Consider the following 26,793-nt stretch of genomic DNA (forward strand, 5'->3'; position numbering starts at 1 on the left):
TGGGCTAGGGGTGTAACTCGGTCGTAGAGTTTTTGCCTATCACTACAACAAAGCCATGTGTTTGAGGCGGCACAAGTTAACTAATGACGGATGAACAAGAACTGAGAGAGGTAAATGTTAGTCAAGACAGAGGAGCAAACAAAAACAACATAGTGTTCTAATGAAGTAAGCTTGCCCGGGGTGTCTGTGAGCGTGTCCTCAAGAGGCACACTGATGTCAGAAATAAGCCATGTCTCACTTCAAAGTTTTCAGTGTCCCAACACTTATGCACAAAATCCTTTTAAAATCAAGTAGATTGTGAATTTTATTTCCACATAGCCTCTATTACTTATATGAGAGAAAGATGTATCTGATCCCACTATTTATGCTGGTTTAAAGAGTCCATCCTCTCCTGTGTGCTTGCTAAAATTGAGGTACCTGTTTGTAGGGCTTGAGGCTGAGTTGAAATTACTACAGAAGTTACTCAACACCAAACTCAAAAGTAAACTTTAGGATCCATAATAATTTTGAGTATAGCCAGGAGTGAAATCTAGGTGCATTCCTCTGTTGTTTCACTTTCAACTCACCCATTTACACAACTGTTTCACAAAGGAAATCACATAAACATCAATCAGAAGTCAGCTGCATTTTTATGCTTTTTATAGTAAATAGCTGTACACTTGACAACAAATTTCTAAACAGTGCTAAGTCTTTGCGTCATTGTGGCAAATTACATGCACACACTAAATGCATCAGGCATGGTATATATATGCACATGCACACAACTATGGTCATGCCATAATCCATTCTCCAAAAAGAGAAATAAAATAAAAACAAGAGAAAATAAACACCACTAGCCACTGTATGAACAGTACTACAAAAAGCATTTTATGTGCAAGTTTATTGATTGGCAAGATGAAACTGTCTCAAAATATAAGACACCCCATTTAGGAGGAGACTAACTGAAAATCAATTCCAAAAAACTGTATAAAACATAAAGAGAGTGACAAAATACCACTCCAGGGAAAATAAAATTTCTTAAATGAATGTTGTACTATAAAAAAAGACTCAGTGAGTAAGCAAAGCTTTAGTGACTTGTTTTTGTTTTTTGTCTTTTTTGGTTTTTTGAGACAGGGTTTCTCTGTGTAGCATTGGTTGTCCTGGACTCGCTTTGTAGACCAGGCTGGCTTTGAACTCACAGTGATCCACCTGCCTCTGCCTCCCGAGTGCTGGGATTAAAGGTCTGCGCCACCACGCCCAGCTTAGTGACTTGTTAAGCTCACCAGCTAAGGTGGTTAGGGTTCCTAAAACAATTTTCTATAGCCAGTTTAGTCATGGTACACCACTAACCATGGCTTGAAAAAAACAAAACTTCTCTAACAGAAATGATGAAAAATATGCCTCATATACACATGATACAAATTAGAAACAAAGTTTTGGAAATATACCAAAACTAAACAGATGAGGAATTAATGCAGTAAAGATATAACCTAGCAATGGAACAACACCCAGGTGGGTGAGATAGGAGTTCATGACTTAACTTGCCCCTCACTCTTAGGTGGATGGCTCTTCATTCCTTTTTCAGATGAGGAAAACTTCTTTAGTTAGAACTAGTGCCTTGTTTGGCATGAAGACCATTTAGTTCTTGAAACTTTAAGCAGTGCTTTTGAAACTTGAGGCTTTTACAGTATCCTTCAATAATCCACTCCAGTGTGAATTATCAAGGAGAAAAGCAGTCTTATATAATTACAGTTCTTGAACAATAGCTCTTATTCACGTGTTAACAAAACACTTTAATGAAAAACATTTAATCCTTTTGTACATATAGAATGTTCTTTGACCATATCTCCCCCTCCCATAGCCACTACCTTTCTCTTCTTCCCATCTCCCTTCCTCCACCACCCATTCTTGTTCCTGGCAAGTCTTCCTCCTCCTTTTATGTCTTTGGTTCTGGCGGCCAACTTCATTTAGTTGGGGTTGCCTGGGTAATCATGGATGGCAGCAGTATTTATTTGAACAAGGACAACTTACCAGTAGGAAATGTACGTGTAAGACCATATTATAACAAACACACCTGACACTAGTAGATCACACTAAGAGATACAGATGACCATAACTCAAATTAATGAGTACAACTGCAGAATGAATCATCTGATCTACTTAATATTTTACTCGTTTTACTATTATTCTCCCAACAAGTATGGTTGAATATGAATATGTAGAATTTTTATGTTTATTTGCATGTCTATTCCAAAAACTTATAAAGCAAACTATAAGAAAACATATGTACTGACTATTCAACAGCCCCAAAAGAGAAACATTATCTGTTCACTCACTTAAACCTAAATGCCAAATTCAACCAAGAAATACTCGACTATTTTACATATTTTTATTCTTTTCTGTTGGCTCTGTTTCTTAACAATTAGAATTCATTATACAACCCAACTATCCTATACAAGAGGGAAAAAAGGTTAAAGGGAAACAAGAGTGAACCTTCCGGTATCAGTTCCACGGGACGGATCCCCAGGTGTCTCCGGCCTGCACGCTGGTCGTCTCCCCAATCCACTGCACTCGTGCTCTGAACCTGTAGCCTTCTCCTCTCCTCTCTGCTTGTGTCTCTCTCTAGGGTGTGGTCTTATTCTTTCTTTTATAATCAATTTAGAAATTTTTCCTATATATGGTTTTAATTTTTTGTTTTGTCTATTTGCCAGAAATATCCATTCTATGATTCTGTCTTCCCTTTGCTTAAGAAGCCCAGAAGGAGAATGTTTTGAAGGCATAATAACCAGAATGTAACCAAGTTTAAGATCAATTCTGTCCACATATGTCTTTTGTAGATCTCGCTCTACCAAAATTAACTTTTTTTTTCTTCAGTGGTTAGACACCTTGGACTGTTTAAACCTGAATCCCCTTGTAATGTTTGAAACATGTTACTTAACTCATAGGTAGCTAACCCGATTGTAGGCCTTAAACAGTTATTATCTCTCATTAATTTTTAAAGTCATTAAGAGTTTGCAATTGATCTCCACAGATCTGTACCTTTTGTGGTCGAAGTTTTTGTTCAGTTATTTTATAGCCTAAGTAGGTAATTGAAGCTCCTCTTTGTATTTTTTTCTACAGCAATTTGTAATCCCCAGCATGGCAGAATTTTTTGGGCTTCTTTAAACATTTTTTTCCTAAAACATTAGGATCACAATTAGCTATCAGAATACCATCCATGTAATGGTAAATGACAGATTGAGGAAACTGCCTATGAATTACTTCTAATGGTTGTTGCACAAAATATTGGCATAAAGTTGGGCTGTTCAACATTCCCTGTGCAAGTACCTTCCAATGATCTCTCTTCATTGGAGAATTACTGTTCAGAGTAGGTACTGAGAAAGCAAACCTTTTCCTGCCCTTCTCATGCAGAGGTATTATGAAAAATTGTAATTATATGCCAAAACTTAGGTAACAAGGAAGGCAGAGGAATTCCAGGTTGAACCAGATCCATGGGTTGAATTACCTTGTTTATGGCCCTCAAATCCGATATCATTCTCCACCTGCCTGATTTCTTTCTTACCACAAACACAGGGAAATTCCAGGGACTGGAAGATTCTTCAATGTGTTGAGCCTCCAGATGCTCTTTCACTAAACAGTGAAGCACACTGTAACTTCTTTTGTTAAGGGCCACTGCTCTTGCCATACAGGTCTGCTTGAAATCCATTTTAGGGGCAGGGCTGTTGGTTTCTCAGCAGTGGCCCCTCTTATAACTTTGGATACCCTAAACCTGAAGAGCTCTGAGGCTGGACAGTGGGCATAGCTTGTGGTCGCTCCTGATTACTTACATTAATCTCTTCCCCAGAAGCACGTACCATTTCACCCCTAGTTTCAACATTGTTTATCTCTGTAACTATAGGAATATTAATCTGAGTGCCCCACTGTTGTAAGAGAGTTCTTCCCCATAGATTTATGGGTATATCAGCCACATAGGGTCTCAGCCTCCCTGTCTGTCCTGGTCCCACACACTCAAGATACCGCACATTTTGTTTTGAGATAATTTACCAATTCCTGTGATTTTTGTATAAACCTTCTGAAGTGGCCAATTTGGGTTCCAAGACTTCTGAGACATGACTTGACACATCGGCTCCTGTGTTCACCAAGCCTTGTATTTTAACACCATTCATCTGTATAATTAATTTAGGTCTCTGATCATTAACTATTGTTTACCAGAACACACATGTCCCTATGTTTCTGAATGCACCAGTCCTTTCCACCGGGGTAGCTTTGTCCTTAATGTAAGGAAACAGTAGCAGTTGACCAATTCTATCCCTGGCATTAATTTTTATCTCTTTCTTTACACATGTCATGATTTTTATTTTTTTCTTAGAATCTCCATCTATAATACCGGGTTGTACAATAAAACCATGAGAAGTCAGCTCACTTCTTCCCAGAACCATTCCTACTGTGCCTGAAGGCAAAGGACTGAAAACACCAGTATTTAATTTCTAACATTCAACCTATGGAGATAGGGTAAGAAACATATTTGAAACCAGATCCAAGGCTGCACTGCCCTCAGTAGCATGCATTAGATCACTAATACTCAGTTCCCGTTTTCCTGTGAGTCTGTCACTTCTGGACTGGCCAAGGGAATTTGGCAGGCACTGTTTACGCCCCCTCCACTACCCCCGCCCCCCCAGCCAATGGGCCCCTCCTATCATTTCCCATTAGCAAGATATTGTCTTGCACATCTCTTTTAGATTGACAATCCCCAGCCAATGTTTGCCTATCCCATAGCGTCTACAGTACCCTGGAAGTCTTGACATCTCATTACCATTATGGCCAGAACCTCCTTTTCTCTCCTACGAGTTATGTTTTCTTTCAGGTTACTGTGTTGGTTATTCTGAGGTATGGGATTTTTATCTCTACAGTTTCTTTGCACATGACCAATTTTATCACAATTAAAGCACCGGGTATTAGCATATCTGGGCGCTCTGGCTGTAGCTTGTCCCACAATATTGTTTTGATACTCCTGAGAGTTAACATTAACTGTCTCCTTCACCCAGTCATCTACTGGAGCTCCCCTTTCCTTTAATGGTCTAAGTACTCTCTTACATTCAGTATTTGCATTCTCATAAGCCATGATAAGTTTTAATGCCTGTTTGGTGTCAGAATCTGGCAACAGCCTACCTATAGCGGATCCTAATCTCTGCAAAAATTCTGTGAAGGGTTCCCCAGGTCCTTGAAATACTTTAGTGAATGGAATAGTTATTTTCCCAGGTTCCTCTACCAGCTCCCAAGCTCTCAAGGCTGCCTTACGACATTGTTCAATCACTCTATCTTCCGATTGAATTTGTTCTCTTAAGTTCGTATATTGTCCTTCACCAAGCAATTGATCGCTATTAATATTTACTCGCCTTGTCGTATTTTCTTGCTGTGTTCTTATAGCCTCTGTTCGCCACCATGATAACCACTGTAACTGTTTGTTGTGCTGCTTCTAATACCGCTGAAGCTAACTTTTTCCAGTTTTGGGGAACAAGTCTATTCTGCGTGGCCCAGCTGTTTAACATTTGTTTAACGAAGTAAGAGTACATACCATATTTGACGACGGATTCCTTAAAATGTTTTAAATCCATCATGTCTACAGGATGCTATGCCATTTCATCAGAACCCTCAGCACCATTTTGAGCGGGGACGTGTCTTATAGTGACTGGAAAAGCTGAAGATGTCTGGGTGACTCTGAAGGTGCCCTCCACCAGGACATTTTCCTCCAAAGACCCTCCTTTGGTTTGTCTGCCTTCCTTTTCCTCTGTTTCTGACCTTCTCCACCCTTTTTAACCAAATGTGTCTTTTGCCTTTCTAGCCCTTTCAGGTTTTTTGTTTTGTTCTGTTTTGTTGTATTCTGTCCATTTGTTCGGTCAAGTCAGTAATTCTTTCCAAAAGGATAGAATTTATTGACTCGGTTTTTTCTGGCTTTCTGGTTTATTTTCTGTCTTTCTTCACTCTCATTTACCAAATATGTTATTCACTTTCCCATCTCTTATTTTTTTCCTCATTGTTTCTATCTGTCCAGTCAAATCTGCAATTTTTTCCAAAAGGATAGAATTTATTGACCCTTTTGGTTTTTCTCTTATTAGCCTTTCTTTTAATCCTTCTGAGAATGAAAAACAATAAAAGAACAAAGAAAAAAACAGAAAATTCCCTCTAAGTATAAAGCAGAAAAGAGTTTTGCAACAGTAGTTGCAATTTTGTTGATACCCTGAAACAGCATTTCTGTATCTTTGAATTTTGAATCTTCCCTCATACCATTAGAAATTACAGAACCCATCGGGCCCCACGTTGGGTGCCACTTGTTGGCTCTGTTTCTTAACAATTAGAATTTATTATACAACCCAACTATCCTATACAAGAAGGAAAAACGGTTAAAGAGAAACAAGAATAAGCCTTCCGAACCAGGTGGTGGTGGCGCACACCTTTAATCCCAGCACTCGGGAGGCAGAATCAGGTGCATCTCTGTGAGTTCGAGGCCAGCCTGGTCTATAGAGTGAACTCCAGGACAGCCAGAGCTACACAGAGAAAACCCTGTCTCGAAAAACAGAAACAACAACAACAAAAAATAATAAAATAAAAAATTCTATGTGGGATCATCAGAGAGTAGGAAAAAATATGAAGGGAAATGGGAAATAGTATAATGGAAAACAGGTAACAGTAAAGTAGAGGGGGGAGCTGAGGGAAAGGTGGGAACCAGCTGAAGGAGAGGAGGGGACAAGGAGATCAAAGTATAATGACACATATGTGTGAGGATGCCATGATCAGATAGAGCCATTACACTTTGTATACTAAACCTACAATTTAATTAAAAGCAAGAAGTTCTAGATTTATCAAGGCCAAAGGACTGTAATAGGTCAATCTGCTATCAATTGTGACTCCTAAGAATTCTAGACTGCAATACATGTTGGTCAAATTGATGGAATTATTTAATACTTATCTTTGGTTCAGTGCTTCACATAGGTAGCGAGGTGAGTAAACAGTAACAAGGCACATCTTTATCACAGACAGGTAAATCAACACACATAGCTACTTATAGAACTAATATAATTTATTTTAAAAGTTCATAGTTGTCTGTTAGAAGTCAATTTGCAAGTAGACTCAGGGAAAGTTAGAGAAAACAAAGGTTTCTTTATTTGTTTCTTTTGGTGCTTTGCTTTTTTTGTTTTTACAAATACATTTATCTTATTACATACTTTGGTGTTTTTTGAGGTTAAGTCTTACATAGCCCAAGTTGGCTTTGAATTGCACCTGAGGATGAGCCCAAATTTGGACCCTCCTGTTTCCACTCTCCAGGCACTGGATTGCTGTATGCGATACAGCCAGCCAAACAGCTTCATCTTTCTTCTCCCTCCTCTCCCTTTTTTCTGAGTCCTACTTTTCAAAGGAAACATTAATTTAGCTCTCATATAAATTTAGCTTTTGGTAAATTTAAGTTTGCTTACATTTTAGTTTAACTTTTAAAAAACAGGCTGACTGTTAAGACACCATGAATACTGTATTCCTTCTGTCAGGCTGACTGTTAAGACACCAGGAATACTGTACTCCTTCTGTCAGGCTGACTGCTAAGACACCATGAATACTGTATTCCTTCTGCCAGGCTGACTGTTAAGACACCATGAATACTGCATTCCTTCTGTCAGGCTGACTGTTAAGACACCAGGAATACTGTATTCCTTCTGTCAGGCTGACTGCTAAGACACCATGAATACTGTATTCCTTCTGCCAGGCTGACTGTTAAGACACCATGAATACTGCATTCCTTCTGTCAGGCTGACTGTTAAGACACCAGGAATACTGTATTCCTTCTGTCAGGCTGACTGCTAAGACACCAGGAATACTGCATTCCTTCTGTCAGGCTGACTGCTAAGACACCAGGAATACTGCATTCCTTCTGTCAGGCTGACTGCTAAGACACCAGGAATACTGTACTCCTTCTGTCAGGCTGACTGTTAAGACACCAGGAATACTGCATTCCTTCTGTCAGGCTGACTGCTAAGACACCAGGAATACTGTATTCCTTCTGTCAGGCTACTGTTAAGACACCAGGAATACTGCATTCCTTCTGTCAGGCTGACTGTTAAGACACCAGGAATACTGCATTCCTTCTGTCAGGCTGACTGTTAAGACACCATGAATACTGCATTCCTTCTGTCAGGCTGACTGTTAAGACACCAGGAATACTGCATTCCTTCTGTCAGGCTGACTGCTAAGACACCAGGAATACTGCATTCCTTCTGTCAGGCTGACTGTTAAGACACCATGAATACTGCATTCCTTCTGTCAGGCTGACTGCTAAGACACCAGGAATACTGCATTCCTTCTGTCAGGCTGACTGTTAAGACACCATGAATACTGTATTCCTTCTGTCAGGCTGACTGTTAAGACACCAGGAATACTGTATTCCTTCTGTCAGGCTGACTGTTAAGACACCATGAATACTGCATTCCTTCTGTCAGGCTGACTGTTAAGACACCATGAATACTGTATTCCTTCTGTCAGGGAGTTCTTCCACTTACAGCACTCTCAGGGAAAACAATGTAAGAAGAGATTGTTCTAATTTTTCAGGATTAAACTAAAAATTCCTTCTCCACTAGCTGTCAGACAAGAGATTTTTAAAACAAATAAAGCCTTGGCCGTCCTCTAGTTGGCATCTGAGAGTAAAACAATGACAGTCTGAATGCCCCATTTCTCTACCCACATATCCCTCAGTCCTAGTTACCATTCTCAAGAGTCATTCATAACCCACACTCCCTCTAGCTCATCAGCAATCATTTAAAGCTGTGTACAAGTCTGAATGTGTTGTGCACTTCTGTTCCAAAGGATTCTTTACTTATAAATTAAGCCTTGCTCTAAACGGGAGCCTACGATCTGATTTTCACTTTAGGTATCTTATGGATTTTCACTCCCCACTAACCTTCTTCACAAAATTCTTTGTTTAAATACAGGACTTCACTATTCACTCCTTACAGATAATAATGGCCAGACGTAATGGCACAAGCCTATAGTCCCAGCACCTAGGAAGCAGACAGGCAGATCTCTGTGAGTTCAAGACCAGCCTGGTTACAAACTGAATTCAAGGCGAGCTAGGGCTACACAGTGAAACCCTGTTTCAAAAAACAAAACACAAAAAGTGGAACCTGAAAGTATTTAAGAAAAAAATTTAAAGGAAAGGGGTGGATTGTGACTCACTGATGAGAGGGAGGAGGGGTACCCACCTTTTTCTGGGGGGAACTAGACTGGCATTAAGCATCGTTGAAGCACTATTAAAATCAGTAACAGTACTTATGGACAGCAATGCCAGTTGCTACCCAGGGCCTAAAAAGGGCCTCTAACACTTGCAGACCTGAGACCCCTTAATTAGCATTTACACACGGGTATTAACACTAGAGTATGCTAACACAGCCCTGGTCTGCTTGCTGCCAACAAGTGCTGCTCTCAAACACCAAGAGACACAAAAGTTGTCAAAGCAGAACTTGAAGAACTCCTCTTGACCTTCCTTGGATTTTTTGGTACCAACAGGGCACTTGCCTACCATGCCTGAGGCCCTGGCTTCAATACCTAGTACTTCAAAAACTCCCAAACCAGCCAAACATGATTCTTTTTGTAATTACAAAACCATTTTTAAAAAACTTTTATTATTATAATTATTCCATACGTACGTATGACATGTGCCACAGTATACCATGTGGAGATTAGATGGTAACTTTAGGGAGTCAGTTCTACTGTAGGCTCCAGGGATCAAACTTAGGTCATCAGGATTACACAGCAAATGCTTTTACCTGGGGAGCCATCTCGCCAAGCCTTATTTTATTTTAACTGGGAAAACTGAATTAATGATTTATGAATATTTATTTTAAGTAATGTTAACAGTTTACAGATTAAAAACTGCTGATGTATATGCTCAAAGCCAGACACTGCAGTGCTAGCACACCTGTAAGGTAGAAGGTAGAAGGACCATGAGTTCAAAGCTAGCCTAGGCTGACCAGGGAGATCTGAAAAAAATAAAAGGCAACAAAAAGATAAGGCCGAAACACACATCACAGGCTGATTTCATTAGGAACATACCCAAGAATTTACTTTTACTTAAAAAACAAAATTTAATTTTGTCCTGATGCAGCAAAACCTGAGTTAGCAAGGAACATCTCAGTGGGAAAGGGCAGGTTCCTGAGAACGGTAACCTACTTTTTACACTGATGCTCTTCCCCTAAGCATCTGGCAAGTGTAGGAAGAGAAAGAGGTGCTGGAATCTGGAGAAGCAGGCGAGAATAAAAATATACTTGGTTCCAAGAATGAGAAGAGAGAAAAAAGGAGTGGGAAAGTGGCAGGCTGGAGGGGAAAGGGAAGCGGGGGAGAGGGCAGGACCGGAAATGTCTCTAACTTGGAGAGTATTTTACACACAATATCCTTGAGCTTTTAACCAACTCTGACCTTATTCTCCCCTTTCTTACATTCCTGCTCCCTAACCTAAGCTTTCAACAAACACTTGTAAAACAAACCTCAATTTGTCCACTGCTCTGTCTCTATCGCCAGAACCACCACAGCCCAACTCATCCCTCGGCTAGGCTACTAAAGTGTAAACTAGGACTTACTTCAATTGTTCTCTCTGATCAACCATGCACATGGCAACCAAAGCTCGATTTATATTTGCTGACTGACTGTAGAAGTCTGTTTTCTCTCTCCAACATGAGGGTCCCAGGGATCAAATTCAGATCATTAAGCTTGGTGGCAGGAACCTTACCTGCTGAGCCATCTCAAGCCCCCAGAATAATCTTTTTAAAATAGATTATGGCACTGTGTAACCACCCCACTGACTTTCTAAATGTATTTTCAAATCCAGTTTAAACTAAGCATTTAGTGACTCAGATGCTTAAAAGAACACCCAGACATAAATGTTCAGCAAACCTTCACATGCTAAGGCATAGCCTCGGCCCTACTCTTAGCTTGAGTAACTCTTGTGACTCTTTTGTTTCCAATTGTCATCTGTTGTTTCTTTTTCCTGAAATGTTTTTCTTCTAGACTCTTTAAGGGCTTATTTCTTGCTCATACTTCAAGTTTCACCTTCAATGTTATCTCATTGATGAGGTCTTTTTTTTTTTTTACTCTCTAAATACCTATCATTCATTTTATATTTAGATTTATTTTAAATTTTATGTATATGAGTGTAATACATGTATGCATGCATGCATGTATATGATGTGTGTGTATGTATGTATGCATGCATGTATATGATATGTGTGTATGTGTGTATGCATGTGTGCATGTATATGATATGTGTGTATGTATGTATGCATGCATATGATATGTGTGTATGTGTGTATGTATGCATGCATGCATGCATATGATATGTGTGTATGTATGTATGCATGCATGTATATGATATGTATGTATTGTGTGTATGCATGCATGTATATGATATATGTGTGTGTGTGTGTGCATGCATGCATGCATATGATATGTGTGTATGCATGCGTGCATGTATATGATATGTGTGTATGTGTGTATGCATGCATGCATGTATATGATATGTGTGTGTATGTATGTATGCATGCATGTATATGATATGTGTGTGTATGTATGTATGCATGCATGCATGTATATGATATGTGTGTGTGTGCATGCATGTATATGATATGTGTGTATGCATGCATGCATGCATGTATATGATATGTGTGTATGTATGCATGCGTGTATATGATATGTGTGTATGTATGTATGCATGCATGTATATGATATGTGTGTATGTGTGTATGCATGCATGTATATGATATGTGTGTATGTGTGTATGCATGCAATGTATGTATGTATGCATGCATGTATATGATATGTGTGTATGTGTGTATGCATGCATGTATATGATATGTGTGTATGTGTGTATGTATGCATGCATGCATGTATATGATATGTGTGTGTATGTATGTATGCATGCATGTATATGATATGTGTGTGTGTGTATGTATGCATGCATGTATATGATATGTGTGTATGTGTGTATGCATGCATGCATGTATATGACATGTGTGTATGTGTGTATGCATGCATGCATGTATATGACATGTGTGTATGTGTGTATGCATGCATGCATGTATATGATATGTGTGTATGCATGCATGTATATGATATGTGTGTGTGCATGCATGCATGTATATGATATGTGTGTATGTGTGTATGTATGTATGCATGCATGCATATGATATGTGTGTATGTATGTATGTATGCATGCATGCATGTATATGATATGTGTGTATGTGTGTATGCATGCATGCATGCAACATGCATACCTGGCTCTCACAGAAGCCAGAGAGGACATCAGATTCTCCTGGAACTGGAATTACAAATGGTTGTGAGCCTTCATCTTGGTGTCAGAAATTGAACCCAGGTCCTCTGAAAGAGCAGTAAGCACACTTAGTCACTGAGCCATCTCACCTGCCTTTTATAATTCTAAAGAACAAAACATCTCTCTGGATGTCCTGGAACTTGCTATGTAGATGAGGCTGGCCTCACAAAGATCCACCTGCTTCTGTTACCCAAGTGCTGGGATTAAAGGTGTGGGCTTCCATGCCAACCCCAAGTTTTCACACAACTCCTCATTTCTTTCATAGTGCTTTTGTAACTACTGTGCTTACCTTTTGGTTTTATTGATTTACCTTGTCCATGAATATTTTCAGATGCTTCAGCATTCAATAAGTTCCCTAATTTGATTTAAAAGTATCTTTTGTCCAAAATAATCTTTACTAAAAAATATTTTTTCTCACCAAGAAGCTGACTATGAAGCTGTAACATAAATGTTACTATGTTACTATGACTCATCAGACCTGCATGCTTCCCTTAATTGTTAATAATACCTTGTGTCCAAGAAAATACTGTGTTCTAATTGAAGAAGAGTCAGGATAAGAAAATTAAATTATATCCTCAGGCAGGGGCTATGGCACTTGCCTAGCATGGGTAAGACAGAGTTTGGGACAAGCAAAGTGTGACTGTGTATGTGTACACATGTATATCCTCCTTTAAAGGTTTTGAATTAGTTGAGCATAAGGTGATAAGAGAGTAATTAGGATGAAGTAAAGAACCACACTTTTGGGGCTGGAGAGATGGCTCAGTGGTTAAGAGCACTGACTGCTTTCCCAAAGGATCCAGGTTCAATTCCCAGTATCCACATGGCAGCTCACAACTGTCTGTCACTCTAAGATCTGACACCCACAGACATGCATGCAGGCAAAACACCAATGAACATAAAATAAAAATAAATTATTAAAAAAAAAAAAGAAGAACCACACTCTTTTGTGTATTTAAAAATCTATGTTTTATCAAGGTATTGGTACAAATTAGGGGCAATGCAGCCCTCATATGTAGTCAGGTAGTCAGGTAAGGGACTATGTCTTGGTGAAACTGGTAGTCACCTCCAAGAATACCAAGGCTTTAAGATGAACAACCTAAGTGGTGAGCTAAGGAACCAAAATCCAAAAAGCACTGATGCAAAGACACTGGTTGACTACTAGTCTCTGTTTCTCTTACTTGCTAGTTCTTCATCCCTGACATGGAACCTACAGTGAGCTTTCCCAAGCCTGTACATGCTTGTCCATTTGACCAGAACTCCTCAATTATATATAAATTAACTAACCAGGTTCATCCTGGCTTAATACCTTATTTGCATATGGATAGGACAGAATCGGCCCATTCCTAAGACACAAACACTCTCTGCTTCAAAGATATTATTTGACAACTGATTAGAGAACTGTTTGCTATTTGCCCGCCCTTCCTGTATTGTCCTCATTCTTCATTCTTCTTGATCATGAGACAGAAAATTGGCTGTGACTGAAGAAACCAGTAATACTACTTACCATCAATTGCAAGATGTACCATTATTTTATATTTCACCAAAGAAAAATGCTACTAAAAGTGTTAATAAATGTTCATTAATTATGAAAAGCCATTAAAAATAAAAAGAGACACTTCCTCATTCAGCATAGACATGTTAAAGTCTGTGAGGAAGAGGGAAAAGGAGAAAACAAAAACCACCATTCTATAGTAACACTAAATGAGTTTTCTAGAAACCACGGTAAGTATGAAGATGTGGATCACTGGTTACCCATTTAAGCCACATCAGCATGAGAAGCCACTAAGGTGCTGTCACACAGCAACTGCCATTTACTGTCTTCATTTGCCTGCTCACCCTAGTTCATCCCTTTAACCTTAGACTGTCTAGATCACTGGGTTTTAGAAATATCTCTTCTTGATTCTAGAGATAGTTGAATCTTGTTTTATAATTCAAATTGTATATGACAGAAAGATACACACACACACACACACACTTTCAAAATTTAAAACCACACATGGACTTACAAACTATAGATCACAGCTTATTACAGAAAGATAAAGACAATTATAATAGAAACATTAAACTTGAAAATATATATAATTAATAATATAAAGGCTCATGGGACAGAACCACTTTTAAATAAGATTAGAAAATAAAATCAAGATACCTCTGCCTAATATGTGCATGGACTTGGATTTGAGTCCCAGTGCCACAGAAAAAAGGAAAGAAGGGGAAAGAATATTTAATAAGGGGGCTGGAGAGATGGCTCAGAGGTTAAGGGCACCAACTGCTCCTCCAGAGGTCCTGAGTTCAATTCCCAGCAACCACATGGTGGGTCACAACCATCTATAGTGTGATCTGATGCCTCGTCTGGCCTGCAGGTATACACGCAGGCAGAGCACTGTATACATAATAATAAAAAATAAATAAATATTTTTTAAAAAGAATATTTAATACGCATCTATCTTAAGGAATCATAAATAGAAACAAACAAACAAAAAAAAACCCTGGGCTCTTCCAGAAAACCCAGGTTCAGTTCCCAGAATCCATGTGGTGACTCACTACTATCCATAGCTCCAGTTCCAGGGAATCTGATGCCTCTTCTGATTTCCAAGCGCTTGTGTACACAAATTATGCACATACATACATCAGGCACATACACACAGAAGAAAATAAGGAAATGTTTTAAAAAATAATAGGAGAAGATAGATATCACACACACACACACACACACGTATATATATCAAGCACCAAGTTAAATCTATGAATATGGACTTGAAATAGGTACCTCGTCTCCTACACACCCTTATGCATAAACTCGGGCTCTGGCATGCCTTCCTTGCCATATGGCCTCAGACTCACTAAGGATGTAAGCTTCTTAACTTGTTTTTGTCAGGTGTTGTCATCACTGTGATGCAAAAGTAACTAATACGATATATAAGGTATTTGTAGGTGTCAGACCTGTAAACTGCCACTCAATGTGATTCACACAAATTAGTGACCAAATTAGTGATTTCCTTCTAGGTCTATTTTATTCAAGCTTAATTTTGGTTTATGTATATATTGTAGCCTAAACTTTGCTTAAGTACATTTCCTACTAGGTAATTTAAAATAATGGCTTTTCTTTCCTAGCTGCTAAAGATGAGAATGCCAGGCACATAGTAAGACAAGTGTGGACAAGGAGGAGAATGTCTTACACATATGAAATTAGCCAATGTCCGCAGTAATTCATGTGAACAACAGCACTGTCACTGTTTTACAGAAAGGGTAACTCAGATATAAGGAGTTAAGTATCTTTCCCAATGTCACACACGTAAGCACAGAAGCTTTGAAGTCTCTACCCAGGTCATCTGTCTCCAAAACCCAAGCCCTTAGCTACTACACTATACTGCTTTTCACAATACTCAAAAGAAAAATGAAAAACTTAGGAAGGACAAAAAAACCTTGCCACTAAAAATTACCCAGAGGAATTAGGGAACACTTAAGCAATAATAATACCAACACAAGTCATCATAGGCTGGTGCATCACAGCCATTGCAAAGTGTCTTAGCCTTAGTTTTGAAGTTGGACAGACCTGGCTTTGAATCTTGGCTGTGCCTTTTACAAGCTGTGTGACTTTGGACAAATTTCATAACTTCACCAAGTGTCAGTTTCCTCATCTGCAAAATGAGAACAATAAATGTCTTATACAATTGCTCTTAGTGACACAGGTACAAAAATAAAAAGAGGCTTTCAATTTTTGTCAGAAAATGGCTTGCTGTAATGAGAGAATGAAGATCATCACTGAGTCACTGAGCAGCGTCAAGAGCCACACACGGATCAGAGACACAATGAGCAATCCCACAGACACAAGGCGCCTGGGTTAGGGATCAGATGGGGGCTTTGCAGACACATGCTGCTCTGCCTACTACTGATTCACTCCCAACCACTGGATCCTGGGAATACAACAAAAAAGGAAAGGTCAAGGGATCAAGGGACATGAAAGATGAAGGTCAGTGTCAAAAATTCCTGGCATTGTTAGGAAGAAATGTTTATGGGGAAACCCAGAAAGGGTAGAAATGGACCCACAGTTGTAGAATGCAAGGGAAATCCACTCAAAATGACAAAGGGATCTCTATGATTCATTCTAAAGTCTCAACCTTCTTTCCTTTTTCACATCAACTAAGATTTTTTTCCCATAGCTTGTTGCAATATGTTGAAAAGTCGTTTATAATCTCATTTTTTTGTTCTGTACATTTCTTCCAGTGCCAAAGAAAATACATGGCAAGAAAAGGTTAAATATTAAGAACTGGAACTGGATCTTCACGAATGAAATTAGAGTTCAGAGCTATGAAACAAGCAGGATTTTGAGAGGCTTAGGGTTTCTACCACTGAAACAGAACACTATAACCAAAAAGCAAATTGGGGAGGAAAGGGTTTATTCAGCTTGCACTTCCATAGCAGTGTTCATCACTGAAGGAAATCAGGACAGGAACTCAAACTGACCACGACTCTGGAGGCAGGAGCTGAGGCAGAAGGCACAGAGGAGTGCTGCTTACTGCCTGGCTTCTCCTTCTCTTCCTCCTGGCTTGTTCAGCTTGCTCTCTTATAGAACGCAGGACCACCAGCCCAGGAATGGCACCACCCACAATGGGCAGGGCCCTCCCTCATCAGTCACTAATTAAGAAAATGCCTGTTTATTACATTTTTAAATAAATAAGTATTCAATAACTCTTCTCTATAAGAATGTAACTTGTATGAGGGCAGGATTCCTATATAGCAAATTAATGATCAACGTATGTTTCAAACTGTTAATTTGTTATTTTATAAGTTATTAATACTAAGAACTAATGCACGTCTGTAGTCCCAGCACTTGGGGAGTCAGAGGCAGGCAGATCTCTGTGAGTTTGAGGCCAGGCTGATCTACAAAGTGAGAGCTCCCCCCCACCAAAAAAAAGGATTGATAAGATTAGGAGGTGGTACTTGACACAGAACTTTATCTTATAGAGTCATTTTTTTTTTCAACTGGGGGTTCTTCTTTCAGATAACTTTAGTTTGTATGTCAAGTTGACAAGACTAGCCAGCACAGGGGCTAAAAATCCAGAGAAAAAGAAATCACAGAAAAATAACTCTAGACATCTTATACTGCTTCTGTCCTCAGAATAATTTAGCGAATTCTAATCTTAGTGAGGCAAGAGGCCAAAAATTAAGCAAACTTCCTATTTTAAAATATATTTATATATAAGTAGAACCTTCAGATTAACTAAGAAAAAATTAAGCAAACTTCCTATTTTAAAATATATTTATATATAAGTAGAACCTTCAGATTAACTAAGAAAAAATTAAGAGTTCGAGAACTGCCAAAAAGAAAAGTCCTGGCAAACACCCAGGATTCCATCTGGTACCTCTGAAGGGCAACACTTGAAGAAAGTGGAAGTTGGATTTAAACCAGCCCTTGAGAAGCCTGAATCAAAGGCTCAAGCCATCTCAAGCCACAATGGACCAACGTCACTTGCTTATACTCTTAACTACCATCAGAAGAAAAGTAGGTCCTCTCTAAGGAACTAAGTCATCAAGAGCATCTATCATTCCTCATATACAAGTTTTGACATTCTTTTTAAAAACTACTAAGAAGAGGAGAGAGAGCCAAATAACTGAAAGCCAAGAGAAAAAGCAGACAACAGAAAAACAAAACAAAAAGCTGAAAGAATCTAAACATTGTAATTACCAAGTAAAAACCTGAAAATAACTACGATTAGTATACTCAAGAATTTAGGTGACAAAATAAGAATTTTACCAGGGAATAAGAACCTATAAAGCCAATCAATCAATCAAACAAACAACAAACTTTGGAATTCTAGAACTAAAAACAACAACAAAACACACTATATAATTAGCAATACAACAGATGCCTTTAGCAGTAGCTTGGACATACTTAATTTTTGGTTTTGATTTTTTTTCAAGACAGGGTTTCTCTGTATAGCTCTGGCTATCCTGGAACTCATTCTGTAGACCAGGCTGGCTTAGAATTCAGAGCTCTGCCTGCCTCTGCCTCTGCCTCTGCCTCTGCCTCTGGAGTGTTAGGATTAAAGGCATATGCCACCTACTCTGGCCTCAAAGTCAGAGATCTGTCTGACTCTGCCTCCAGAGTGCTGAGTTTAAACGCATTCACAACCAAGGGGCTGGCCAGTCAAAGTCTGACCATGTGCCAATGAGTATATGGGCAACACAAATTGGACTTGTGGTTTTTGTTTGCTTTTTTTTCTTTCTTCTTTTTCCCCTTATTTGGGGTTGAGGTCACAAAAGTTGGGGGTGTACCAGGGGACTGGGAAGTGAGTGTTATCAGGGTGCTTTATGTGAAAATTCCCAAATAATCAATACAAATACTATGCTAGAAAAAAGAAAAAGAGTCGGGCAGTAGTGGCGCATGCCTTTAATCCCAGCACTTGGGAGGCAGAGGCCGGTGGATTGCTGTGAGTTCGAGGCCAGTCTGATCTACAAACTGAGTCTAGGACAGCCAAGTCTACACAGAGAAACCCTGACTGGAAAAACCAAAACCAAAAAAAAAAAAGAAAAGAAAAGAAAAAAGAAATTCCAGCCAGGCTTGATGGCTCACGCCTTTAATCCCGGCACTTAGGAGGCAAAGGCAGGCAGATCTCTCAGTTTGAGGCCAGCCTGGTCTACAGAGAGAAAGTTCTAGGACAGCCAAGGCTATATGGAGAAACCCTGTCTCAAACAAAAACAAAAACAAAACAAAACAAAAAAACGCCAGACATAGTGGCACACACCTTTAATCCCAGCACTCAGGAGGCAGAGACAGGTGGATCACTGTGACTTTGAGTCCAGCCTGGTCTACAAAGTGAGTCCAGGACAGCCAAGGCTACACAGAGAAACCCTGTCTCAAAAACCAAATCAAATCAAATTAAAAAAAAAAAAAAAAAAAAAAAAAGAAAACAAAGAAAAAGAAGATTCCAAATTGAAGCATTGTAACAGGAAAGAAGTAACACTACAAAAAAGAAACATGGGTAAAATTAAATAACCATGGATTATTTCAAATAACAATGAAATCAAAACAAGAAAGACTATGTAGGTATAATAGCTGGAATGAAAGGGCTCTCAGGCACAGAAAACAACAGTAAATTGTGTGCACAACTGGCCAAAGTAATTCCTTGAATTCTTTATGCATAGCTCTTTACAATGCAGCTTTGCTATTCCTCAAGTCAAGAGATGGAATCTATTGCTACTCCTTGAGAATTTTTGCTTGGTTATGCTGACTTGCTATGGCTAATTAAACATTAGAAAATGTGATAGAGCTGAGACCTGAAAAGCATTTTACACAACTGAATTTGTTCTCATCTGCTACTTCCAGAACTCAAACCATGAGGCAAATGTTGGAGGACTCATACAGAAAGAGAAAAATACTTCTTTACATGTATACTGGTCAAAAATCTATCAGCCAACGGACATATGAGTTATATTTTATTTCATCTGGCTTCAACCAAACTATCAGCAGATCAGACATCAGCACATTCACACCAAATGCTAGATCACCAATTACAAACCATCAGCCACTAAGCTGAGGCAACAAGCTACAGAACTTAAATGTGTACTTAATGTGCTTAAATGTAGACCAGTGAGCCTCAAGCAGGGCCAACCCTGCTCCTACAGGTATCTGGTCACTGCAGTCTGGGTCTTATATGTCTTTCAAAGGTCTATATGTTCAAAGCTTTTTCCAGTTTTGTGGATTTTTTGTTTGTTTGTTTTATGTTTTTCGAGACAGGGTTTCTCTGTGTAACCTTGGCAGTCCTGGACTCACTTTGTAGACCAGGCTGGCCTCGAACTCACAGAGATTTGCCTGTCTCCACCTCCCCAGTGCTGGGATTAAAGGCGTGCACCACCACGCCTGGCCCAGTTTTGTTTTTTAATTTGATATGAGTCTGGCACCCACGGTCTAGCATATGCTAGGCAAATGCTCTGCGCCTCGAGTTATGGGACTTTTAGAGATGAGGCCTAATGAGAAATGTCCTGATGGTTGAAGCAGGTCCTGTAAGTGTATGGGGACACCAGCTCCTTCCTCTTCCTCCTTTTTTCACTTCCCAGGCAGAAAACATGCACAATCACTATGGTATTACTGCCTCGTGTGATCGCTAATATTAATGTCAGCTTAGCAGTATCTACAATCATCACAGAAACAAGCCTTTGTGCATGGCTGTGAGGGGTTATCTACATCAGCTTCACTGACGGAGGAAGACTCACACTCTAAATGTGGCAGAACCAAGGAAGAAAGCTGAGCACTTAAACTGCTTTTGTTGGGTATTTCATCATAATAACAATAGTAATTAGAAAGGCAACTAATTCAGAAAACTGGACTCAGAAGTGGGGGTCACTGCTGTACTAAATCTGATCGTGTGGTTCTTAGGCCTTTGAAAGTAGTCTGTACAAAGAGTTTGAAACCTTTGACTGAAAGCCTTTGAATACCTAAAGTAGAGCTTAGAAGGCCACTGTGGTGGGAGCCTGGGGACATAAGAATGCTTAGAGAAACAAGACAGTAGCAACCAGGCTCCGGAAATTTCAGAGGGGAAATACTGCCCCATTCATGTGATACTCTGAAAAACCCTGCTGCATTTCTGCTTGTGTTCTAAGAACTTCAATATTTGAATTTAAAAGTATTGGACTAATTTCTTTGGCAGAAGACAGCATAGTATTTAGCTTATGCCATAGTTACTGCTCACTGCTGTTATTCAGATCTACAGTGAGAGAGCAAGTAACCAAGAAAAATGAGAAATCTGGTAAGGCTGTAAGCCAGTTAAGAAGTGTAGACAAGGAAGGCACTTACAACAAAGTATGCTGGCTAGTTTCATGTCAACTAGACACAAGCTAGAGTCATCTGAGAGCAGGGAACTTCAATTGTAAGATAGGGTGGTAGGCAAGCATGTAGGGCATTTTCCTAATTAGTGATTGATATTGGAGGGTTCAGCCCTCTGTGGGTGGTACCACCCGAAGATGGCACCTCATAAGAAAGCAGGCTGAGAAAGCCATGAAGAACAAGCCAACAGGGCTGGAGAGATGGCTCAGCAGTTAAGAGCACTGGTTGCACTTCCAGAGGTCCTGAGTTCAATTCCCAGCAACCACATGGTGGCTCACAACCATCTATAATGAGATCTGGTGCCCTCTTCTGGTGTGCAGGTGTACATGCAAGCAGAGTACTGTATATGTAATAAATAAATCCTTAAAGAAAAAAGAACAAGCCAATAAGCAGCACCCTTCCCTCACCTCTGCTTTAGCTCCTGCCTTCAGGTTCCTGCCCAGGATTGTTAGCTGGAAGTGTAAACAAAATACCCACCCCTCCAAGCTGCTGTTGGTCCTGATAATTCATCCCACCAGGTAGAAACCCTAACTAAGATACAAAGCATCTGTAAAACAGAAACAACACTCAATAGGAAAGGGGTCCTGAAGGCAAAAGCTCCAACTTATTTAAAAAAAAAAATGTATTGAAAGGAGAGTACCCGGTTGAGATTGTTGCAGAAGGGCTTCCCTGCTCAAAAGCAAGTGGCTTAGAAAGTGATTGTGTAGATTCAGCTGCCAAAATATATAAAGAGTTCTAGAACTGTGTTCTAAAGAGGACAGGCTACATCTTTAGCTGGCAGGAGACCTTGTTAGTACAACTCATGTGGTACTCATTTTGAAGGCATAAAAAAACGCAAGACAGAAGCTGGGCGTGGTAGTCCACGCCTCTAATCCCAGCACTCAAGAGGCAGAGGCAGGCAGATTGCTTTGAGTTTTAGGCCAGCCAGAGAGTACCAGACAGCCAAGACTACACAGACAGACCCTGTCTCAAAACAAACAAACAAACAAACAAACAAACAAAAAAATCCACAAGACAGAAGGGATCATGGAGTCTTTTTTTCTTGGTTTCAGAGTAGCTCTCTAAAAAGTGTGGCAGGACCAAAGTCCCAACAAGAAGTTCTGAGAGGCCACTGTGTGAAGTTACAAAAGTGAAGGCTGGAGCTGGGCAGTGGTGGCACATGCCTTCAATACCAGCACTTGGGAGGCAGAGGCAGGTGGATCACAGTGAATCTGAGGCCAGCCTAGTCTATAAAGTAAGTCGGGACAGCCAGGGCTACACAGGGAAACCCTGTCTTAAGAAACAAAAACAAAAGTGAAGCCTTAAACCAAGTACTGTGATGAATGCCTTTAATCCCAGCAGCACTCGGAGGGAATAGGCAAGGCCTCAGTGAGAGTTCAAGGCCAGCCTGGTCTACATAGTGAGTTCCAGGACAACCAGGACAGAGAAACCCTGTGTGGAAAAACCAAACAAATAATAAACAATCAAAACACAAAGTAAAGCCTAAGTTGCACCTGAGACCCCAAGTATATTGGAGACCCTAAAATAATGGAATGTTTGCTGAGGGAAGTGTCAGGTATAAAACAGAGGTGGCTCAAGAGAGAGGCTACTGTACCACAGTACAGACAGCATGGAGGAGTGGGTCTAAACAAAGCCCTTTGTGGCCCAGATGATTCCATCACAAACCCCAGATGCCAGACATGGAACCACATGATCTGGTGTTTTCCCTGTTGGGTTTGAGTCTTGCTTTGACCTCATCTTTCCTTGCAATGCCCTCATTTCTTTCCTTTTGGAATGGGGATGGTTACTTGGTATCATGTATGTTGGAGCATGTAATTTGTGTTTTATTTGTTCAAGAGCTCACAGTTAAAAGATTGCCTAAGTCTTACAAGAGATTCTGTATTTACATTTTTAATGTGTTATAACTGCTAAATAACATAGGGTCTTTTAAAGCTGGACAATGTATTTTTGAATTGTGAGAGGGCCATGAGCCTACAGAGACAAGGAGGGGAAGGCTACGGCTAAATGTAATGTTTTAGTTCACAAAGGTTAGAGTTGTAATAGTTAATGATTCTCAACTGACAGGACCTAAAGTCACCAAGGAGATAAGACTCTAGAGATTCTCCTGATGCATTATCTGATTGGATTAACTCAAGTGGAAAGATCCACTCTAAAGCCGGGCGTGGTGGCGCACGCCTTTAATCCCAGCACTCGGGAGGCAGAGGCAGGCGGATCGCTGTGAGTTCGAGGCCAGCCTGGTCTACAAAGTGAGTCCAGGATGGCCAAGGCTACACAGAGAAACCCTGTCTCGAAAAAACCAAAAAAAAAAAAAAAAAAAAAAAAAAAAAAAAAAAAAAAAAAGATCCACTCTAAATGTGGGTGAGACTACTTCATACTTCCAGACTGCATAGAAGGGAGAGGGGGAGAGTTGTTTATATAGGCAACAATAAATGCAGAAACTAATAACTGGCCAAAGAGCAGAGTATCTAGTAAGTATCTATCACTTCCTCCTGGGCTCAGGGGCAATCACTAAAAAGAAAACAGAAAGAATATACGGAAGAGTACAGTGGAATTCTGTCCTCTGGACATGACATGGCCATAATACTCATGAACTACACCTGTGGTTACCTAAATAAGGCCTGCACAATATGGGGTGTGGGTGGGGTGGGGGAGGGGCTATTTTAAATGTTCAGTGAAACAACCAGTAGTAACTGGCCTATAGTCCAGTAAATAGCAATCCCACCTCAAGCTCAGGCAAGCAACTCCGACTAAAAGTCAGTGGGTCACCAAACCAAAACCAAAAACGTGTCAGTAGGAAGGAAACTTGTTGGGAAGGAGGTGAATAAAAGTAGAAAGGATAATAGGAAATTTATGTGAGCAAAGTTTAGGCTACAATATATGAAAACTAAAATTAAACTTGAAGGATGCTAAGAGTGAAGGAGTTACAAAGTCTTCCTTTGCAATTTCAGAGCATGTATCACTCTGCTTTTGTACTTTGGATACAAAACACCAGCTGTCCGTCTCTTAGTGCCTGCAGTTATGACCTTCCCATCATGATGGACTGTTCCCTCAATCTATAAGCTAAAAGAAATCATTTTTTCCTTAACTTATTTTTCTCAGTTTACTCTTATTGTTAATAAACCTTAACATAGGCCAAATCAACAAGGCCACCTGGTCATAGACTTAAACATCCACAACTGTGAGCCAAACCCAACCCTTTTCTCTTTATAAGATCATCGTAGACTGCTGTTACCAAAATAGAAAGCTTATTGGCACAACGACCATTTCTAGAGACACTTTTGGTCTTCATGGCCAGGTGCATTCTACTACCTGACTGAGGGTAGGCCAGAGACATGCTGCTAAACAGCCTATGAAAACAGGACTCCACAACAAAGAATTATTTGGCCTAAAATGTTGACAGAGCCAAGAACAAAAATCCCTGAAATAGAGGGAGCCCCTTTAGGACAATCTTATCTAACAGATATTTCTGGAACTACAAACATGCACATTTGTGCTAATATGGGAAGCACTAGCTAGTGAATATCTGAGACATATACAGCTGGTTTGACTGAGGTGCTAGAGTTTAATTTTATTCAGCTTCAACTAATTTAAACTCAGGCAGCCACATATGGCTAACAGCTTCTGTACTTACTAGCATAACTCTAAAATATTGATAGATCCCAGGGATGCTAGACTAGTTTTAAAACTTAGTTGGGCCGCCAGGCGTGGGGGCGCACACCTGTAACCCAGCACTCGGGAGGCAGAGGCAGGCGGATCACTGTGAGTTCCAGGCCAGCCTGGTCTACAAAGCGAGTCCAGGACAGCCAAGGCTACACAAAGAAACCCTGCCTCAAAAAACCAAAAACCAAAACAAAAAATTGGGATTTGGGAGGCAGAGTCAGGAGATCTCTGTGAGTTTGAGGTCAGCCTGTTCTACCTAATGAGTTCTAGGACAGCCAGGTCTAGATTGTGAGACAAATAAGTTTGACAACAAGTGAGTTGGTGTAATAAAGTTCAGTCCTTGGCTACATGTAAGTAATCAAATCATTCTTTTTGTTCCAGTAGCTGCAAATTTTAAAGTACAAAAATCAAACAATGCACTGAAAGGGGTTTAAAAAGTAAAGGTAATATACTATATAAGAAGTAACTGTGAAATCTAGCTAGAACACAACTAGTGGGCTTTTCTAGATTTGTACAGTGAAGAGTTCTAGGAATTACCTATATCACTTTATTTGTTTAATGTAATTTGGGGACGGCTACATTTTAGAGGCCTTCAAATTATACTTAATGAATAGCTTTGTCAAATTAACTGTAGGTAATTAAATACGCATTTACCATATTACTTAATCCTTTATAGCGGTTCAGTATCCTTTCTCATGCTCTTTTCTACCTCTGCCCTATCCACCTCCAGAGAAGAAAAAGGTTGACCCAATGCTGTAATGCGGCTAATAATTTCATAGGTTTAAAACAACAGCAGCAACAACAAAAGCTCATCAACATTAAGCAGGTCAGTTTTCTGCTCTAGTGGCTGTTTTGGCAATAGGTTCTCTTAGTAAGATGCAGTGGCTACTCTGTCTGATCAGCACATACCACAAAGAAAAAAGATGTTCAGTAACTCACTTGTAGGCTACCTGGACTTTAGAAGGAGACCCCCTAGTCTTAACTGAATACCATCAGGAAATTCTGACAGAAAGACGAAAATAGAAATAAAGAATTCCAGCTCAAAAATATGTAGTTAAGCTAAAGACTTTAAAGGCACTCAGTATTACTGACCTGCAAAGATTTCACTGAGAATTTGGTAACTACTCAGCCCAGTTCCAACCACTGAGACTTTAAGAAATCAAGTGAAGGATAGAAGACTATTAAGTGTTTTGGGAAGAAAACTCACCACTAAAACTAACACTCAACAAAATCCCTTCCTTGTAAAATGTAACTCCTTATGAGGTTTTGTTGCTGGGTCTCATAAAGCTCAGGCTGGTCTCAAACTCATCTATATACAAGGGGATGACCTAGATCACCTGATGCTCTGCCTATACCTTCCAAGTGCTGGAATTATAGATGTGAGGGCAAAAAGAAACATTTTTTTCATACCCACAGAGTGTAATGGTTTAAAAAAAAAAAAAATCTTTAGAAAGTGAATGCAGTGTACTTTCAGAAATATTTTCACCACAGACTGATTGCTCGGTCCACATATAAGCAGTAGTCACCTTCTATGGTGATATGGCTTCTCTGCACTAACTCCCATAAAACATTAGGGAGTGCAACTGAAAACATTGTGCAACTGAACTGTTGCACAAAGAACATTTACTCTTTTTATTGTAACTTAAAATTTAAAACAGCAACAACAACAAAAACACAACAGTCCAGGCTGTCTTGGAACTCATTATGTAGACCAGCCTGACCTCAAATTCACAGACATCTGCCTGCCTCTGCCTCTGGAGTACTGGGATTAGAGGCATGTGCCATTATATCCCACAACTTTCAATGATTATATTATACCATAAAACCAATCTGTACAATTGTACTTGTACAGAATGAACTTATAGCAGCTGCAGTTACCTGCATAAGCTCAAAGGCAGACAGTACCCCAGCATGGATGAGAGGCAGACTCCAGCCCTAACTGAGGAGGTGTTGTCAACAGCTG

At 39.7% G+C, this 26,793-nt stretch overlaps 1 protein-coding gene across 9 annotated transcripts in view; it reads right to left on the reverse strand.

Moving 5' to 3' along the window:
- Positions 1-26,793, reverse strand: part of Numb (NUMB endocytic adaptor protein) — a 114,105-nt gene that overhangs the window by 49,855 nt on the left and 37,457 nt on the right. For 2 of the 9 annotated variants that reach the window (XM_051148807.1, XM_051148821.1), the window contains one exon: positions 15,900-15,984. The exons of the other annotated variants lie outside the window; for them this stretch is intronic. The gene's annotated coding sequence lies outside the window, so the exon portion shown is untranslated. The remainder of the gene's footprint in view (positions 1-15,899; positions 15,985-26,793) is intronic. 9 annotated transcript variants of the gene reach the window in all.

This window comes from Acomys russatus, chromosome 1, assembly GCF_903995435.1.
Source record: "Acomys russatus chromosome 1, mAcoRus1.1, whole genome shotgun sequence".
Lineage (NCBI taxonomy): Eukaryota > Metazoa > Chordata > Mammalia > Rodentia > Muridae > Acomys > Acomys russatus.